Source organism: Triticum aestivum, chromosome 4A (genome assembly GCF_018294505.1).
Source record: "Triticum aestivum cultivar Chinese Spring chromosome 4A, IWGSC CS RefSeq v2.1, whole genome shotgun sequence".
NCBI lineage: Eukaryota > Viridiplantae > Streptophyta > Magnoliopsida > Poales > Poaceae > Triticum > Triticum aestivum.
Window position 1 is genome coordinate 268,667,696 of NC_057803.1, and position 21,692 is coordinate 268,689,387.

The window sequence follows — 21,692 nt, forward strand, 5'->3', positions numbered from 1 at the left end:
TCTTGAGCTCTGTTTCATCAAGGATAGCAACGGGATGCTCATGATAAGACACGTCTTCTTGGAGATCAATCTCTTCGAAGTTGATGGTGCGGTTAGGAGTCTTAAAACACTTGCGAAGATGAGACACGTGAAACACGTCGTGCACATTTGCAAAGTTGGACGGAAGCTCAAGTTGATAGGCGAGGTCGCCTCTTTTGCCAATGATCTTGAAAGGACCCATGTATCTAGGGGCAAGCTTCCCTTTGATACCGAAGCGACGAGTACCTTTCATTGGAGAGACGTGGAGGTAGACATGGTCTCCGATCTCGAAAGCCAAGTCATGTTGCTTGCTATCATAGTAACTCTTCTGGCGCGATTGTGCGGATTTGAGATTTTCACGGATGACTTTGCACATTTCTTCTGCTTCTGTGATTAAGTCATTGCCAATAAGTTGACGCTCATGAGTCTCTGACCAATTTAGGGGAGTACGGCACTTTCTGCCATAGAGAATCTCGAATGGGGCCTTGCCTGAGCTTGCTTGGAAACTGTTGTTGTAGGAGAACTTGGCATATGGAAGACAATCTTCCCACTTCATACCGAAGGAAATGACACAAGCCCTGAGCATATCTTCAATAATTTGATTAACTCGCTCAACTTGTCCACTAGTTTGAAGATGGAAGGCTGTGCTGAAGAGAATGTTGGTGCCCATGGCCTTCTAAAAGGAGTCCCAGAACTTAGAGGTAAAGATGCTTCCACGATCTAAAGATATCAACTGCGAAATGTTGTGCAAGGAGACAATCCTGGAGGTATATAGCTCTGCTAACTGAGCTACTATGATAGATTCTTTGATAGGAAGAAAATGAGCCACTTTAGTAAGCTTGTCGATGACAACAAAGATAGCGTCATTTCCATGCTTGGACTTTGGAAATCCAGTCACGAAGTCCATCTCAATATGGTCAAACTTCCATTCTGGAATGGCAAGAGGTTGGAGGAGACCAGATGGCTGTTGGTGTTCTGCTTTCACTCTTCTGCAGACATCACATTCATTCACGAACTGAGCAATTTCTCGCTTCATTCTAGTCCACCAATACGACTGCTTGAGGTCATGGTACATCTTTGTACTTCCAGGATGAATGGATACGAGTGAATTTTGAGCCTCATTCATAATGACTTTACTAAGGTCACCTTCAGGAACAACAATTCGATCATCGAAGAATAGAGTATCTTTGTCATCAAGGCGATAGCACTTGTACTTGGGTTGGCTCTTGGCAATCCCATTTTTCACCTTCTTCACCATTACATCAAGAAGTTGTGCCTCACGAATTTGATCTTCCAAAGTAGGAGAGACTTGGAGGTTGGCAAGAAATCCTTGAGGAACAACTTGGAGATTCAATTTGCGGAAAGCTTCACAAAGATCCGGTTGGAAGGGCTTGAGAATCAAACTGTTGCAGTAAGCCTTCCTGCTCAAAGCGCCAGCAATGATATTGGCCTTGCCTGGAGTATATTCAATACTCGGATTATACTCTTGAATCATTTCGACCCAACGAGTCTGCCTGAGGTTGAGGTTGGGTTGAGTGAAGATGTACTTGAGGCTCTTATGATCAGTGAAGATGTCCACTTTCCTTCCCAACAAGAGATGTCTCCATGTTAAAAGAGCATGGACAACTGCCGCCAACTTGAGGTCATGAGTGGGGTAGTTCTTTTCGTTGAGCTTCAACTGGCGAGAGGTATAGGCCACAACTTTCTTCTCTTGCATTAACACAGCACCGAGACCTTGCAGGGAAGCATCACAAAAAACTTTGAATGGTTTGGATTCATTAGGAGGAGTCCGAACTGGAGTTGTGACTAACTTCTCTTTGAGGGTGTTGAAAGTGATGTCACATTCAGGCGTCCAGACATAATTCACATGCTTCTGGAGGAGGTTGGAAAGAGGCTTCGCAATCTTAGAGAAATTATCAACGAATCTTCGACAATAGCTTGCGAGCCCAAGAAAGCTGCGGAGCTGCTTCACATTCTAAGGCGGTTCCCAATTCACGATTGCAGACACCTTCTCAGGATTAACAGCTATGCCCTTGGCGGAGATGATATGCCCAAGGTAGAGAACCTCATCGAGCCAAAACTCACACTTTGAAAACTTCACATAGAACTGATGTTCTCTGAGTTTGTCCAGCACCAATCTCAAATGCTTGGCATGATCCTCTTTGTTATTGGAAAAGACCAAAATATCATCGAGATACACCAAGACGAAATCATTTGTGTAGGTGTTGAAGATGAAGTTCATCATGTGAGAGAACGTTGGAGGAGCGTTGACAAGGCCGAAAGACATGACAGTATATTCATAAGAACCATAGCTTGTTCTGAATGCTATCTTGGGGATATCTTGTTCACGAATGCGAATCTGATGATAACCCATACGGAGGTCAAGCTTGGAGAATACTTGAGCACCTTTGAGTTGTTCGAATAGCTCATTGATGTTGGGAAGTGGATACTTGTTCTTTATGGTCTTCTTGTTCAATGGACGGTAGTCGACACAAAGTCGGTCCATGCCATCCTTCTTCTTGACAAAAAGAACACCACAACCCCATGGAGAAGAACTCGGTCAAATCAGACCCATGCGCTCTTGTACATCGAGTTGTTTCTTCAGCTCCTTCAACACTTCTGGTCCAAGCTTGTAAGGACGTTTGCAAACAGGTTCCGTGCCAGGCTCAAGATCGATGACGAATTAAACTGGCCGGTGAGGAGGCATTCCTGGAAGCTCTTCTAGAAAGACGTCCTGATATTCACAAACGACTACAATCCGAGAGATGGCATTCAACTCGCCCTTCTCATTGAGAGAAAACAGTCGAATGGTATCATCACGAGCGGCAAAGACGATCACATCCTCAGATGAGTGTGTCAATTGAATCTGCCTGGCAGCACAATCAAGCTGAGCCTTGTGCTTAGAAAGCCAGTCCATGCCGAGAATTAGATCAATATCCGAGTTATCCCATGTACTGAATAAGTAAGAGGTAAAGAGTTGGCTTACAATCGCCACTTCACACAATACATAAATATAGCATTACATCATCCAGAACACAATCAAGGTCCGACTATGGAACCAAAATAAAGACAACCCCAAATGCATAGATCCCCGATCGCCCCAACTGGGCTCCACTACTAATCGTCTGGAAAGGAAACAGAGTAACGTCCTGAATCCTCGTTGAACTCCCACTTGAGTTCAGTCGCATCCCCTGTACTGGCATCATCGGCACCTGCATCTGGTTTTGTAAGTAATCTATGAGTCACGGGGACTCACCAATCTCACACCCTCGCGATCAAGACTATTAAAGCTTATGGGTAGGAAAAGGGGTAGTGAGCTGGAGCTGCAGCAAGCACTAGCATATATGGTAGCTAACTTACGCAAATGAGAGCAAGAAGAGAAGCACAGCACGGACGAGAAGCTATAAAGATCAAGAAGTGATCCTGATACTACTTACGTTCAAGCATAACCCGAAACCATGTTCTCTTCCCGGACTCCGCCGAAAAGAGACCATCACGGCTACACACGCTGTTGATTCATTTTAATTAAGTTAAGTTTCAAGTTCTCTACAACCGGACATTAACAAATTCCCATCTTCCCATAACCGCGGGCACGGCTTTCGAAGGTTCAAAACCCTGTAGGGGTGTCCCAACTTAGCCCATCATAAGCTCTCACGGTCAACGAATGATATTCCTTCTCCCAGGACAACCCGATCAGACTTGGAATCCCGGTTACAAGACATCTCGACAATGGTAAAACAAGACCAGCAAAGCCGCTCGATGTACCGACAAATCCCGATAGGATTCGCACGTATCTTGTTCTCAGGTTACACCAGATAGGTCAAGCTACGAGTAAAACCAACCCTCGACTTGCCCCAAGGTGGCCCCGCGGGCTGCCCGTTTCGGACCAACACTCAGAGGAGCACTGGCCCGGGGGGTTTAAAATAAAGATGACCCTTGAGTCCGTGGAACCCAGGGGAAAAGGCTTAGGTGGAAAATGGTAAAACCAAGGTTGGGCCTTGCTGGAGGAGTTTTATTCAAGGAGAACTGTCAAGGGGTTCCCATTATAACCCAACCGCGTAAGGAACGCAAAATCAAGGACATTAACGTCGTGATGACAGAAACTAGGCTGGCAAGAGTGGAATAAAACACCAGGCATAAGGCCGAGCCTTCCACCCTTTACCAAGTATATAGGTGCATTAAAGTAAACAATATATAATAATGATATCCCAACAATAATCATGTTCCAACAAGGAACAAACTCCATCTTCACCTGCAACTAGCAACGCTATAAGAGGGGCTGAGCAAAGCGGTAACATAGCCAAACAACGGTTTGCTAGGAAAGGTGGGTTAGAGGTTTGACATGGCAATATGGGAGGCATGATATTGCAAGTGGTAGGTATCGCGGCATAGCAATAGAGCGAGAAACTAGCAAGCAAAGATAGAAGTGATTTTGAGGGTATGGTCATCTTGCCTGCAAAGTTCTCCAAGTTGACGTAAGCTTGATCCTCGTAAGCGTACTCAACGGGTTCCTCGATCACGAACTCGTCTCCCGGCTCTACCCAAAGCAAGAACACAAGCAAAGGAAATGACAATCAACCACGATGCAATGCGCAAGCAACATGATGCTAAACATGGCATGATATGCGGGATGTGATATGCAATACATAGGCGTGCTCCGGAAGCTAGTTAGCATGCTTGTCCTCGTCACCACATTGATCACAAAAATACATGTCATACACCCCTGTAAAGATGGCATGGCATAGCCCAAAACATATGTAGAACATGACCATATGCAGCACACAATAATCATGGCAAAAATGACAAATGCTCATAAACTGATAAGAATCAGGAACTAATATTTTATAGCACTCTTGCAACAGTCATTTGGGCATCAAGATGGACTCAAACAAGCATGGCACAATGGAACAAAATGAAGAGGACATCATGATGAACAATTTGATATATGGCACGCACAAAACGGAGCTACGGATGCGGAGTTATGATGCAAAGAACAGGGCTAAAAAATGTTAGGGACTTGGGGAAAACACGGGGTCAACCTAGGGTTTGACCGGATCTGGATCTGGCTCATGGACTTAGAGGATCCCCAGAGCTCACTGTAGACAACGGGGACGGCGGCCGGAGCTGGAGTAGGGGCTCGCCGGAGTTGGAGGGCTTGCCGGAGTAGTCGGGGACAGCGGGACAACGGTGCAGTCTGGCGAGGTTGGTGAGGCGCGCGGCGGGCGGCGTTCATGGTGGAGCTGCAGAGGTCACCGGGGCAGCCGGTCAGCGAGCTCGCCGGCGTGGTGGAGCGCGGAGTCGGGCGGCAGGGCGTGGGAGGCGGCGCGAGGAGGCGGGCGACCGCGGGCGCGGTCGGGCGGCTATGCAGGCCGGGGGGGCGACCTGGGGCACGGTGGCCGGGGCCACGTGGCGCTATGGGAGAGGCTGGGAGCGGCGGCGCGAAGGGGGAAATTAGGGTTTTGGACTGCGGGATTTCGGGGGGAGGCATCAATTTACAGGTAGAGGGAGATAGGAGAGTCCGAATGAGGTGCGGTTTTCGGCCACGCGATCGTGATCAAATGGCCGAGAGGATGGAGGGGTTTTAGATGGGTTTTGGGCCACTTCGTAGGGGTGTTGGGCTGCAACACACATGAGGCCTTTACGGTTCCCCGGTTAACCATTGGAGTATCAAACGAACTCCAAATGGCACGACACTTGACAGGCGGTCTACCGGTGGTGTACCAAGGCCGCTTGGCAAAACTCGGTCCATTCCGAGAATGTTTAACACTCGCTCACAAAAAGAGGCAAAAGGTGGCACCGGAGGACGTAGGAGTGTCGGATCACAAAACGGACAACGAGGGCATGAGACGAACACGTATGCAAAAGCGATACATGATGACATGATATGAAAAGCATGACATGGACAAAATGCAAAATGAAGACAAATCCCAACCACGAGGGAATATCATAACTTAAGAGCCGAAAATGGCAAGAGTTGGAGTACAATTATGGTAAGTTACATCCGGGGCGTTACAACAAGATAAAGGCTTACACTCGCCACAAGCTACAACATGAATACAACAGTTCATCAATACATAGCAATCATCATACATAAGAGCAAGATCCGACTATGGATGAAATCTAACGAAAAAGAAGAACGGCATCCACCCTGCTAATCCCAGGCTCCCGACCCAGAACCTATCCCATGATCGAGGAAGAAGAAGCAGAAGAACTCCAAGACAAGCAAGCATCACTCTCACGTCAGAAATCGCATAACCTGTACCTGCAACTTTTGCTATAGTAATCTATGAGCCAAGAGGACTCAGCAAATCCCATTACCATGGGTATCAAGACTAGCAAAGCTTAATGGGTATGGAATGGATAAGTGGTGAGGTTGCAGCAGCACTAAGCATTATATGGTGGCTAACTTACGAATACAAGAGTAAGGTGAGAAGCTACGCAAACGGTGGCAAACTAGTAATGATCAAGAAGTGATCCTGAACTACTTGCATTCAAACATAACCCCACTGTGTTCTCTTCTCGAACTCACTCGAAAAGATATGGCCACGGTTACACAAGCGGTTGGTGTATTTTATTTTTGGATCTGGTGTCAAGTTGTGTACAACCGGATATTAAAAATTTCCATCTGCCACATAACCGCAGGCATGGCTCTCGAAAGTTTAAACCCTGTAGTGGTGTCCTAACTTATCCCATGACAAGCTCTCATGATCAATGGAGGAATATCCTCCTCCCGGAACAACTCAATCAAGCTCGGAATCCCGGTTCGCAAGACGTTTCGACAATGGTAAAACAAAACCAGCAAGACCTCCCGACATGCCGACACCCTGATAGTAGCCGCACGTATCTCGTCTTAGTCCACGGTCGGATGAGCGCAGCGTACAACAAGTAAGACCCAAGTTGCCCCGAGGGAAGCCGCACACGACTTTGTTTTGGACCAACACTCATGAGGAGCACTGGCCCAGGTTGTTGATTAACAAACCTCGGGTGCTAGCTGGTCCCTATGCAAGTTTAGTTGTTATTAGGCAAATGGTAAAACCGAAGTTAGGCCTTGCTGGATGAGTTTTATTCAAATCAAACCATCAAGGGGGGCCCATAAACCCCGACCGTGTTAGGAACGCAAAATCAAGGAACATAACACCGGTATGATGGAAACTAGGGCGGCAAGAGTGGAACAAAACACCAGGAAAAAGTTCGAGCCTTCCACCCTTTACCAAGTATATAAATGCATTAATTAAATAAGATATAGTGTGATATCCCATGATATCCATGTCCCAACATGGAACAACCTGCAACTAGCAACGCTATAAGAGGGGCTGAGCAAAGTGGTAACATAGCCAAACAATGGTTTGATGGGATGGTGAAAAAAGGTTAGAGGATGTTTCATTGCATATTGGGAGGCTTGATAAACAAGTGGTAGGTAGCACGACATAGCAATAGCATCGAGACAACTAGCATAGCAAAGATAGTATTGAGATCCAAGGTGACGGTCATCTTGCCTGAAATCCTGCTAGGAAGAAGAACATGTCCATGAAGAAGACGAACGGGCGTAGTCGAACGAATCGTCACAATCGCAACGTAACCGGAACTATCAAGGAGAAGCGCAACCGGAAATAAGCAAACATCATGGTAAACAACCATCACATAAATATGGCATGATGCACAATCAAGCATGATGCACAATCAAGTATGATGCATGTCTGATTTAACGAGTCATGGCATGACAAAGTGCAACAAACAAATACTACAAATTAAGTAGATCCCAATATGCAATGAGTTGCATATTGATGAAACACCACATTCAAATATGTAGTTCTCTCCTGTTTATAAACAAGACAAGATTAAATGTTGGTTAACATGGCAAGAGGTGAAGCATGAGTAAACAATTTTTCTAGGCAAGTTTAAATGAGGCCGGAAAAAAAACAATTCCAGTAAATCCCCACATGTCATTTAGCAATTTAAAGCAAACAACAAATTTTTAACATTTTAAATGTTGTTATCATGATGCGGATGACATATACAAGTTTTAAGAAATTTTAAGAAAAAGTTGACATGAGCATGCTATGAAGCATTTGGTCAGCATGGCGGAATGACAAGGGTGCCATGGCAACGACAACGGAAATGATGCCATGACAACATTCCCATGATCGGACAACTCATTGAGATATTGGTGCAAAGGAACAAGTATGAGATGTGCGGAACATGCAAAAGATGGTGGGGTGATCCCGGATTACCGGGTTCCCACGAGTCGACGGCAAGGCAAATGAGGAGGAACATACAATGACAACTCTGACACGGTGCAAACACGAGCATCTCATACAACACACATGCATTCGTTCACGGGCGTCGTCTCGGGGTTATACCTTCGAAGCATGCATTTTCAGAACGGATCAAGTTCGTTGAGGGAAGTAGTGGATCACGTTTCAAAGAGGAACTTGACGGATTTGAATCCCTTCGGGGTTGTCGTGGTACTTGGGGTCTTCAAACTTGCCGGTCTCATTCTTGCGACGGTAGTGGAAGTAGTGGTACACGATGACGGTAGAGGTACTCGTGATATTGGCGACGGCAGTGGTACACGTTACGTAGTCATACACATTCCATAGATGTTCGGGGTCGCGGCGAGGAACTTGACGTCCACGGAGTCTCCAAGGGGCGACGGTAGTGGTACACACATTGTCGAGGTACTTGTTGGACCGGTCTTGGCGACGGCAGTTGTACACGGGTTGTAGATGTTCGGGTCATGGGTAGAGGTACTTGGCGCATCGTTGTGGTACTTGGCAAAATCGTGGGGAAGATGCTTGACGGTCCGGGTACGGGTCTTGGCGTCTCGTCCTTGCTGATCCAAAAAATGCAAGACAAAAAGGCCTCTGGTGGGTAGCAGTAAGGCAGGGTGTGATGTCTACTACACAACCTTCTTTGTGTAGACGTTGTTGGGCCTCCAAGTGCAGAGGTTTGTAGGACAACAGAAAATTTCCCTCAAGTGGATGACCTAAGGTTTATCAATCCGTGGGAGGTGTACGATGAAGATGGTCTCTCTCAAACAACCCTACAACCAAATAACGAAGAGTCTCCGGTAAATTATATAGGTGCACTAGTTCGGTGAAGAGATGGCGATACAAGTGCAATATGGATGGTAGATATAAGTTTTTGTAATCTGAAAATATAAAAAACAGCAAGGTAACAAGTGGTAAAAGTGAGCGAAAACGGTATTGCAATGCTTCAAAACAAGGCCTAGGGTTCATACTTTCACTAGTGCAAGTTCTCTCAACAATGATAACATAATTACATCATATAACAATCCCTCAACATGCAACAAAGAGTCACTCCAAAGTCACTAATAGCGGAGAACAAATGAATAGATTGTTGTAGGGTACAAAACCACCTCAAAGTTATTCTTTCTGATAGATCTATTGGGCTATTCCTATAAGTGTCACAAACAGCCCTAGAGTTCGTACTAAAATAATACCTTAAGATACACATCAACCAAAACCCTAATGTCACCTAGTTACTCCAATGTCACCACAAGTATCTACGGGTTTGATTATACGATATGCATCGCACAATGTCAGATTCATCTATTCAAACCAAACAAATAATTTCAAAGAGTGCCCCAAAGTTTCTACCGGAGAGTCAAGACGAAAATTTATGCCAACCCCTATGCATAAGTTCACAAGTTCACAGAACCCGCAAGTTGATCACTAAAACATACATCAAGTAGATCACGTGAATATCCCATTGTCACCACAAATAAACACATGCAAGACATACAACAAGTGTTCTCAAATCCTTAAAGACTCAATCCGATAAGATAACTTCAAAGGGAAAACGCAATACATTACAAGAAGGTAGATGGGGAGAAACATCATAAGATCAAACTATAATAGCAAAGCTCGTGGTACATCAAGATCGTGCCAAATCAATAACAAGAGAGAGAGAGAGAGAGAGAGAGAGAGATCAAACACATAGCTACTGGTACATACCCTCAGCCCCGAGGGTGAACTACTCCCTCCTTGTCATGGAGAGCACCGGGATGATGAAGATGGCCACCGGTGATGATTTCCACCTCCGGCAGGGTGCCGGAACGGGCTCCCGATTGGTTTTTCATGGCTACAGAGGCTTGTGGCGGCGGAACTCCCGATCTAGGTTTATTTTGGGGGTTTTCCCTATTTATAAGATTTTTGGCGTCAGGGACAAGTCAGGAGGAGCCACGAGGGGCCCACAAGGTTGGGGCTCACCCTAGGGGGGCGCTCCCCACCCTTGTGGTGGCCTCAGGACTCTTCTAATGCATCTCCGGTGCTCCGTGGGCTTCTTTTGGTCCATAAAAAATCATCGTAAAGTGGCAGGTCAATTGGACTCCGTTTGATATTCCTTTTCCGTAAAACTCAAAAACAAGAACAAAACAAAAACGGGAACTGGGCTCTAGGTTAATAGGTTAGTCCCAAAAATCATATAAAATAGCATATAAATGCATATAAAACATCCAAGATTGATAATATACTAGCAAAAATGCACGTGCGTTGCAACGGGAGAAACAAATCCTTACACACCCCTACCATCTGCATTACCACTTCTTCCCTTCGCCATCATTGTTGATGATGGTCTTGTTGTGCGCATATTCATAACGAACATGATCAATCCCAAGGTCAAGAGCTTGATCATCATACTCGAGCATGCTGTTTCGAGAGCCCCTTCCCGTGCCGACTTGTAATTTTGCGGACTTGTAATGACGGTGAGTTATTTTCTCAACTACACTTGGTGCATGCACCATCACCACACCCATGCTCCCTAGCACAACGCATGTGCTTTGCAACGGAGAAAACACCGGTTCATATGATCCACAATTGGTTTGGTCAAGGAACTATCCCGCTACATAGTTAACATCAAATCTAGGGATAATGGGGTCTAACATTAAATGTAAGTTTATGAATAAGTTCAGGTTCAGACGTTTCATGAAGCATCTAAAAGAAATCTAGCAAGTTTGAATAAGTTCAGGACGGATTCTTCCGTGCCTCGGTGGAGCAGGAAAGGCTGAACGACAGACTTTTAGGAGGAGATGCCTTTTTATTTAACATGAAATTATGCATGTAGGATAGTGGGGGAGGACTCCCTAATGTATTTTTATGGAGTTTTTCATCTAATAACTGTATAATTTCTCAAAAATCTAATAACTAAAGGAGAGATCAATTTTCAAAAAGAAATATCTCATGGACAATTTTGTTAGATTTGTAGTGGGGTCCTGATTATTTTCATCTAATGGTAGTAAATAAAGGAGAGATTGCATGGAGAATTTCGATAGTGAATGTCCTCCTTCGCCTCTCTTTCCTTCTTTTCTCTCTCTCATGGAATTAGCCTATCTTTCCTTCTTTTATTTACACCCAGCATATAGAATATTAGCCTCTTTCCTTCTTAATTGATATGCACCTCGTATAGCCTCTCTCTTTCCTTCCTTATTTATGTCCATGTCGCCCCTCTTTCCTTATTTTTTCTCTCATGTTAATTAGCCTCTCTTTCCTTCTTTATTTCTCATGTAATCATCCTCTTTGTTTGTTCTCCACTTGCTGATATTTCATGTAATTTGCAAAGTATATAAATGTGTAGGAATAACTCCAAGGTAGCGAGGTGGTACTATTCAACAGTCGTGCATTAGCCTAGTTGGTTGACCATCTTAAACAATAGGTGAGGTCTTGAGTTTGATCTCACGCACAATCAATAATTTTTGGCTGCTCCATAATTGACATCAGAATAAGGGGTGTTGCAGGCCCAGGCATGGGACAGACGAAGCGTCTTGGCATGGTGGCATTGCTTGGGATTTGCATATTGGAGGTCGTGGGTTTGACTCGGTCGGCCACACATTTTTGAACTCGTTAGTTTTACATGTGTGCTGGAGGGCCCAACTACTCATCGAGAAGAATAAAAATTCGATTGGAAGGCCCACTTATTCTGCTCATCGCCCAGTATCCATGAACAATGCATGGACGAATTTTTAGGAAACACATCGATGGCTCACCATAGGCTAACGACAAAGGAAAAAACAAAATTTAGTACTACCTCGAATATGTTTTAAATTCAAACTGAAAGCGTAAAATCATGGGAAGAAGCGTATTGTGACGGTGAACCCGCGGAGTCAATCCGTGCTTTATTATTAGGGAAAGAATAGCATGAAACAATGAAAATATATTGATATGTTGGAGACGTATCAAGCATCCCCAAGCTTAATTCCTGCTCGCCCTCGAGTAGGTAAATGATAAAAACAGAATTTTTGATGTGGAATGCTACCTAACATATTTATCAATGTAATCTTCTCTATTGTGGCAACAATATTCAGATCCATAAGATTCAAAACAAAAGTTTAATATTGACATAAAAACGATAATACTTCAAGCATACTAACAAGGCAATTATGTCTTCTCAAAATAACATGGCCAAAGAAAGCTTATCCCTACAAAATCATATAGTCTGGCTATGCTCCATCTTCATCACACAAAATATTCAAATCATGCACAACCCCTATGACAAGCCAAGCAATTGTTTCATACTTTTGATGTTCTCAAACTTTTTCAACTTTCACGCAATACATGAGCGTGAGCCATGGACATAGCACTATAGGTGGAATATAAGGTGGTTGTGGAGAAGATAAAAAGAAGGAGATAGTCTGACATCAACTAGGAATATCAACGGGCTATGGAGATGGCCATCCATAGATATCAATGTGAGTGAGTAGGGATTGCCAAGCAACGGATGCACTAGAGCTATAAGTTTATGCAAGCTCAAAAAGAAAACTAAGTGGGTGTGCATCCAACTTGCTTGCTCATGAAGACCTAGGGCAATTTGAGGAAGCCCATGATTGGAATATACAAGCCAAGTTCTATAATGAAAAATTCCCACTAGTATATGAAACTGACAACATAGGAGACTCTCTATCATGAAGATCATGGTGCTACTTTGAAGCACAAGTGTGGTAAAAGGATAGTAGCATTGCCCCTTCTCTCTTTTTCTCTCATTCTTTTGTTTTTTTGTTTTTTTGGGCCTTCTTTTTTTGGTATTCCCTCTTTTTTTCCTCACATGGGACAATGCTCTAATAATGAAGGTCATCACACTTTTATTAACTTTACAACTCAAGAATTACAACTCGATACTTAGAACAAAATATGACTCTATATGATTACCTCCGGCGGTGTACCGGGATGTATGAAAGAATTATGAAAGGTGGCTTTGCCAGAAATACGATGTCAACTACATGATCATGCAAAGCAATATGACAATGATGATGTGTGTCATAATAAATGGAACGGTGGAAAATTGCATGGCAATATATCTCGGAATGGCTATGGAAATGCCATAATAGGTAGGTATGGTGGCTATTTTGAGGAAGGTATATGGTGGGGTTATGGTACCGGCGAAAGTTGCATTGCACAAGAGAGGCTAGCAATGGTGGAAGGGTGAGAGTGCGTATAACCCATGGACCCAATGATGTCGCTTGAAGCTACGACGGTATTTCCCCAAAGAGGAAGGGATGATGCAGCATAGCGGCGGTAGGTATTTCCCTCAAATATTTAACCAAGGTTATCGAACCAGTAGGAGAACCAAGAAACACAATGTAAACAGCACCTGCACACAAATAACAACTACTCGCAACCCGACGTGTAAAGGGGGTTGTCAATCCCTTTCGGGTAGCGGCGCCCCAAGATGGGCAAACGGACGTGAGAGAGATGTAAATATTGATAGATCAAACGCCAAATAAAATAAATTGCAGCAAGGTATTTTGGTATTTTTGGTTTAATAGATCTAAAAATAAAAGGCAAATAAAATAGATCGCAAAGGCAAATAATATGAGAAAGAAACCCGGGGGTTGTAGGTTTTACTAGTGGCTTCTCTCGAGAAAATAGCAAACGATGGGTAAACAAATTACTGTTGGGCAATTGATAGAACTTCAAATACTCATGACGATATCGAGGCCATGATCATTAATAGGCATCACGTCCAAGATTAATAGACCGACTCCTGCCTGCATCTACTACTATTACTCCACACATCAACCGCTATCCAGCATGCATCTAGTGTATTAAGTTCATGGAGAAATAGAGTAATGCAATATGAACGATGACATGATGTAGACAAGATCTATCTATGTAGAGATAGACCCCGTCATTTTATCCTTAGTAGCAACGATACATACGTGTTGGTTCCCCTTCTGTCACTGGGATCAAGCACCGTAAGATCGAACCCACTACAAAGCACCTCTTCCCATTGCCAAACAAAACCCAAATATTGGAGAAGAAATACTAGCAATCATGCATAAAAGAGATCAAAGAAACTCAAATATTTTCATGGATATAAAAAGATAGATCTGATCATAAACTCAAAGTTCATCCGATCCCAACAAACACACTGCAAAAAGAGTTACATCATATGGATCTCCAAGAGACCATTGTATTGAGAATCAAACAAGAGAAATGAAGCCATCTAGATACTAACTACGGACCCGAAGGTCTACAAAGAACTACTCACGCATCATCGGGGAGGCACCAATGAAGGTGGTGAACCCCATCCGTGATGGTGTCTAGATTGGATCTGGTGGTTCTGGACTCTGCGGCGGCTGGAATTGATTTTCGTCGATAACTCCCCTAGGGTTTCTGGAATATTGGGGTATTTATAGAGCAAAGAGGCGGTCTGGGGGCACCCGAGGTGGACACAACCCACCAGGGCGCGCCTGGGCCTCCTGGCGCGCCCTGGTGGGTTGTGCTCTCCTCGGAGCACCCCCCCCCCCTAGGCGCAGCCTTGGCCCATTAGGTGTCTTCTGGTCCATAAAAAATATCCATAAAGTTTCGTGGCATTTGGACTCCCTTTGGTATTGATTTTCTGCAATGTAAAAAACATGCAAAAACAGCAACTGGCACTTGGCACTATGTCAATAGGTTAGTACCAAAAATGATATAAAATGACTATAAAATGATTATAAAACATCCAAGATTGATAATATAACAGCATGGAACAATCAAAAACTATAGATACGTTGGAGACGTATCGCACATGATTGAGAATTTATTTTCTGCAATTAATGTTTGTCCCAAGCTTGGGGATGCTTGTTTAATGAAGATGCTATTTTTAGTCCTCCAAGTTTTGATGAGCAAATTTATGATGATGATATCATGCCTCCTATTTATGATGATTGCAATATTTATGAAAGTGGGTTTCGAAGAGTGTCAACTTTAGGAAGTAGTGATCCCACTATTTTGTAGGGTGTTGAATCTTATTTTAAGGATAAAAGTGGATTTGGAGAGGTCGTGACTTTATTTAGTAATTATTCCACTATCTTGGAAGATGTTTCAATTGATTATGATGATAACAAAGTTGCTACTTATGATGATTATTGTGATGTCATTTATGTTATAAAAAGTAGTGATGATTATATTTATAAAGCTTGTCATAATTATGATTACCCTTTTTCTGAACATTACTCTTTTAATGCGGAAACAATTTATAGTATTCAAGTTTCGTATGATACTCCCACAATTTTGAATGAGAATGAATTTGCTTATGTGGAGAGAAATAAAATTCCTATGCATGTAGATCATGAAAGTAATGCTTTATGTGATGGTTATATTGTTGAATTCATTGATGATGCTACTAAAAATTATTATGAGGGAGGAGTATATGATTGTAGGAATTGCAATAATATCAAGTTTCCTCTCTATGTGCTTAAAGTCTTGAAGTTATGCTTGTTTTACCTTCCTATGCAAGTTGATTCTTGTTCCCATAAGTTGTTTGCTCGCAAATCCCTATGCATAGAAAGTGGGTTAGACTTAAATGTGCTAGTCATATGCTTCATGATGCTCCAATTATGCTTCAATTCTTATCTTTTATGTGAGCATCATTGAAATCATCATGCCTAGCTAGAAAGGAATAAAGAAAAGCGCTTGTTGGGAGACAATCCAACAGTTATACCTACTATTTTTGTGTGTTCACATGATTAAGCTACTGTAGTGATCATGTTTTATAGCTTTTGTTTCAATAAAGTGCCAAGTAAGACCTTTGGGATGATCTATGGTGATATTGATTTGATCTTGCTTAAAAACAGAAACTTTTGCACTCAGGAAAACAATTCCCATTTTTACAGAAGCACCATAAAATACCGATTCTTTTTGCAGAGGATTAATAAACAAATTTCCTAGGACTTCCTAATTTCTCGGGATTTTCGGAGTTATAGAAGTATTTGAAATCTCCAGATTGCTACAGACTGTTCTGTTTTTGATAGATTCTGTTTTCAATGCATAGTTTGCTTGTTTTCTAGTTTCTATGGCTTATATTGCTTAATAAAAATTGTAGAAATTATATGGTACAGTAGGCATCATGTGAGAAAAATTATGAATCTTGTCTTGACAGTACCTAAGTGGTGATTTGCTTTCTTATACTAACGGAGCTTACGACTTCTCTGTTGAGTTTTGTGTTGTGAAGTTTTCAAGTTTTGGGTAAAGTTTTGATGGACTACGGAATAAGGAGTGGTAAGAGCCTAAGCTTGGGGATGCCCAAGGCATCCCAAGGCAATATTCAAGGACAACCAAGAGCCTAAGCTTGGGGATACCCCGGATGGTATCCCCTCTTTCGTCTTTGGTCATCGGTAACCTTACTTGGAGCTATATTTTTATTCACCGCATGATATGTGTTTTGCTTGGAGCGTCATTTTATTTTATTAGGTTTTGCTTGCTGTTTGAATAAAGTACTTAAGATCTGAAGTTTTATTTATGAGAAGGAGTCTTCACATAGTTGCATAATTATTCAACTACTCATCGATCTTCACTTATATCTTTTGGAGTAGTTTGTCATTTGCTCTAGTGCTTCACTTATATCTTTTTAGAGCACGGCGGTAGTTTTATTTTGAAGAAATTGTTGAACTCTCATGCTTCACTTATATCATTTTGAGAGTCTTAAACAGCATGGTAATTTTCTTAGGTTATAAATTTAGTCCTAATATGATAGGCATCCAAGAAGGATATAATAAAAACTTTCATAAAAGTGCATTGAATACTATGAGAAGTTTGATTGCTTATGATTGTTTTGAGATATGAATATGGTGATATTAAAGTCATGCTAGTGTGTGATTGTGAATTTGAGAAATACTTGTGTTGACGTTTGTGAGTCTCGTAGCATGTAGGTATGGTGAACCGTTATGTAACAAAGTTGGAGCATAAGATATTCTTTGATTGTCTTCCTTATGAGTGGCGGTCAGGGACAAGAGATGGTCTTTTCCTACCAATCTATCCCCCTAGGAGCATGCACGTAGTACTTTGTTTCGATGACTAATAGATTTTTGCAATAAGTATGTGAGTTCTTAATGACTAATGTTGAGTGATACATCTCCAACGTATCTATAATTTTTGATTGGTCCATGTTATTATATTATCAATTTTGGATGTTTTATAATCATTTTATAGTCATTTTATATCATTTTTTGTACTAACCTATTGACATAGGGCCAAGTGCCAGTTGCTGTTTTTTTGCATGTTTTTTACATCACATAAAATCAATACCAAACGGAGTCCAAATGCCACGAAACTTTACGGAGATTTTTTTGGACCAGAAGACACCTGATGGGTAGGTGCTATTTACGTTGTGTTGCTTGGTTCTCCTACTGGTTCGATAACCTTGGTTTCATATATGAAGGAAATACCTACCGTCGTTGTGCTGCATCATCCCTTCCTCTTTGGGGAAATACCGACGTAGCTTCAAGCGACATCAAAAGGAATTTATGGCGCCATTGTCGGGGAGCATCTTCAACATATACCAGGTTCCTAATCACAAACCTCATCTCCTCGCAATATACATTATTTGCAATTTGCCTCTCATTTTCCTCTCCCCCGCTTCACAAAAAATTGCCGTTTTATTCGCCCCTCTTTTCCGTTCGCCGTTTTCTTGCCGGATCTATTTTTGAGTGCAATCTTGTTTTGTAATCATCATGACTCAAGAGAACACCAAGTTGTGTGATTTCTCAAATACCAACAACAATGATTTTATTGACACTCTGCTTGCTCCTCCTGCCACTAGTGCGGAGACTTGTGATAATAATACTGCTTTGCTGAATCTTGTTATGAAAGATCAATTTTCCAGTACTCCTAATGAGGATGTCGTGTCCCATCTTAATACCTTCATGGAATTATGCGCTATGCAAAAGAAAAAAGATGTGGACAATGATGTTGTGAAGATGAAATTATTTCCGTTTTCTTTGCGTGATTCTGCAAAAATTTGGTTCTCTTCTTTGCCTCGCAATATATCGATTCTTGGAATAAGTGCAAAGATGCTTTTATCACTAAGTATTTTCCGCCCGCAAAAATTATTTCCCTTAGAACCCAGATCATGAATTTCAAGCAACTTGAACATGAGCATGTTGCACAATCTTGGGAAAGGATGAAAATGATGCTAAGGAATTGCCCAACTCATGGGTTAAATCTTTGGATGATCATACCAAATTTTTATGCGGGATTGAATTTTGTTTCTCGTAATCTTTTAGATTCCGCCACGGGTGGTACTATTATGGAAATTACTTTGGGTGAAGCCACCAAATTGCTTGATAATATCATGGCAAATTATTCACAATGGCATACCGAAAGAGCTCCTACTAGTAAAAAGGTTAATTCGGTTGAAGAAATTTCTTCGTTGAGTGAAAAAGTTGATGCTCTTATGAAAATGGTTGCTAGTAAAAGTGCTCCTATTGATTTGAATGATATGCCTTTGTCTACTTTGAATGAGAAAAATAGTGATGCCATAGATGTGGATTTTATCTCTCGAAATAATTTCAACAACAATGCTTATAGAGGTAATTTTAATCCTAGGCCTTTTCCTAGTAATTCCTCTAATAATTATGGTAATTACTATGGAAATCATTCTTATAATAATAATAGGAACACCTCTGATCTTGAGAATAATATTAAAGAATTTATCAACATGCAAAAAGTTTTCAACACTTCCATAGAAGAAAAGTTGAATAAGATTGATGATTTGTCTAGAAGTGTTGATAGAATTTCTCATGATGTGGAAAGTCTCAAGATGAAAAAATTTGTGCCTAAGGTAGAGGAATCAATTAAAGATCTTTATGTTTCTAAGGATGAAAGTAACAAAAGAACGCTATGCTTATAGAGCTCAACGAGAATTTTTAGAAAAGGCGTTTTCTAGTGATTATTTTCGCAAAAGTGATGAAGATATTAAAATGATTGGTGTTTCTTCTATTGATTCCTTGTTTAGTAAAGTTAAGATTGATGAAAAAGGGATTGGATAAGAGTCAACTTTAGTTAGAAGGTATCACGATAATTCGGAGAGTGAAAATCTTGTTGAGAAAATTGATAAAATTGGGTTTGAAGAGGTCGAAACTTTAGCTAGTGATGTGCCCACTCTTTTGGATTACAAAGACTTTAATTATAGTAGTTGCTCTTTGATTGATTGTATTTATTTTTTGCAATCCATGATAAATTCACCCCATGCTTATGAACAAAATAAAGCTTTTACTAAACATATTGTTGATGCTATGATGGAAGCTTTAGAAGAAAAGTTGGAATTGGAAGTTTCAATTCCTAGAAAATTGCATGATGAATGGGAACCTACTATCAAAGTCAAGATTAAAAATTATGAGTGTTTTGCTTTGTGTGACTTGGGTGCTAGTGTTTCTACAATTCAGAAATCTTTATGTGATGTGCTTGGTCTTACAAATATTGAATCATGTTCTTTAAATTTGCACTTGGCAGACTCTACTATTAAAAAGTCTATGGGAAGAATTAATGATGTTATCATTCTTGCAAATAGGAATTATGTGCCCATAGACTTTATTGTTCTTGATATTGATTGCAATCCGTCTTGTCCAATTATTCTTGGTAGACCATTTTTACGCACTATTGGTGTCGTGATTGATATGAAAGAAGGAAATATTAAGTTCCAGTTTCCTTTGAGGGAGGGTATGGAACACTTCCCTAGAACAAGAATTAGGCCACCATATGAATCAATCATGAGGGCATCTTATGGATCTCGAGCCGAAGATGACAAAATGTATCTATAATTTTTTATTGCTCCATGTTGTTATAGTATCAATCTTGGATGCTTTATAACCATTTTATAGTCATTTTATATCATTTTTTTGTACTAACCTATTGACATAGTGCCAAGTGCTATTTTTTGCATGTTTTTTACATCGCAAAAAATCAGTACCAAACGGAGTCCAAATGCAACGAAACTTTACGGAGATTTTTTATGGACCAGAATGCACCTAACGGGCCAAGGTTGCGCCTAGGGGTGCTCCGAGTAGAGCACAACCCACCAGGGCGCGCCAGGAGGCCCAAGCGCGCCCTAGTGGGTTGTGCCCACCTCGGGTGCCCCCGGACCGCCTCTTTGCTCTATAAATACCACAATATTCCAGAAACCCTAGGGGAGTCGACGAAAATCAATTCCAGCCGCCGCAGAGTCCAGAACCACCAGATCCAATCTAGACACCATCACGGAGGGGTTCACCACTTCCATTGGTGCCTCTCTGATGATGCGTGACTAGTTATTTGTAGACCTTCGGGTCCGTAGTTAGTAGCTAGATCGCTTCATGTCTCTCATTTGATTCTCAATACAATGGTCTCTTGGAGATCCTTATGATGTGACTCATTTTGCGGTGTATTTGTTGAGATCAGATGAACTTTGAGTTTATGGTCAGATCTGTCTTTTTATATCCATGAAAGTTATTTGAGTTTCTTTGATCTCTTATATGCATGATTGCTTATAGCCTCGTATTTCTTCTCTGATATTTGGGTTTTGCTTGGCCAACTTGATCTATTTATCTTGGAATGGGAAGAGGTGCTTTGTAGTGGGTTCGATCTTATGGTGCTTGATCCTAGTGACAGAAGGGGAACCGACACGTATGTATCGTTGCTACTGACGATGACATGTACCTAGGGTAGGGTAATAGGCCTGACCTAGACACCCTCCCCATGGACACTACTCAAAGATCAACAGCATTCAAAGCACAGTAATTCCCACCGACCGGAATCTCCTCAGAGTGAAATTCGCTCGACCAACAACTCCACTCGGACAACCCAATTCCATTCGACCAATATATCACTATTCAACCATATAAGAAACAACTCGGAAGACAGAAGACCTAAAGTCACTCAGGATGGCAATGGTCAGGCGTTCACTCTGTAGTGTTAATGATCATTTATACGTCTTTACTACTGGCGTTACCAGTAACACCTCATCTTTATGTACATTGAACCCTGTATAATTGAGGGCTGAAGGGGTCCGGCACACTCTATATAAGCCACCCCCCTCCTCGAGTACAAGGGTTCGCACCCCCTGTAACTTCACGCATAATCCAGTCGACCGCCTCAGGGCACCGAGACATAGGGCTATTACTTCCTCCGCGAAGGGCCTAAACTCGTAAATCTTGTGTGCACAACCTCATCATAGCTAGGATCTTGCCTCCTCTTAAGTACCCACTAATCTACTATCAGATTTAGAACCACGATAGTTGGCGCCCACCGTGGGGCCGGTGTCTTAGCGACTTCCAATGAGGTTACGATTTTTCCGGTTCCATCATCATGGTTTCTGGCGGAGGTTTGGCTGAGGCTCGCGAGATCCGTCTCGGCGTGCTCGTTTTCATCGCCGACGACTCCTCTTGGCTTCAAGAAGCTCCCCTTGATGTCGAGGCGCTC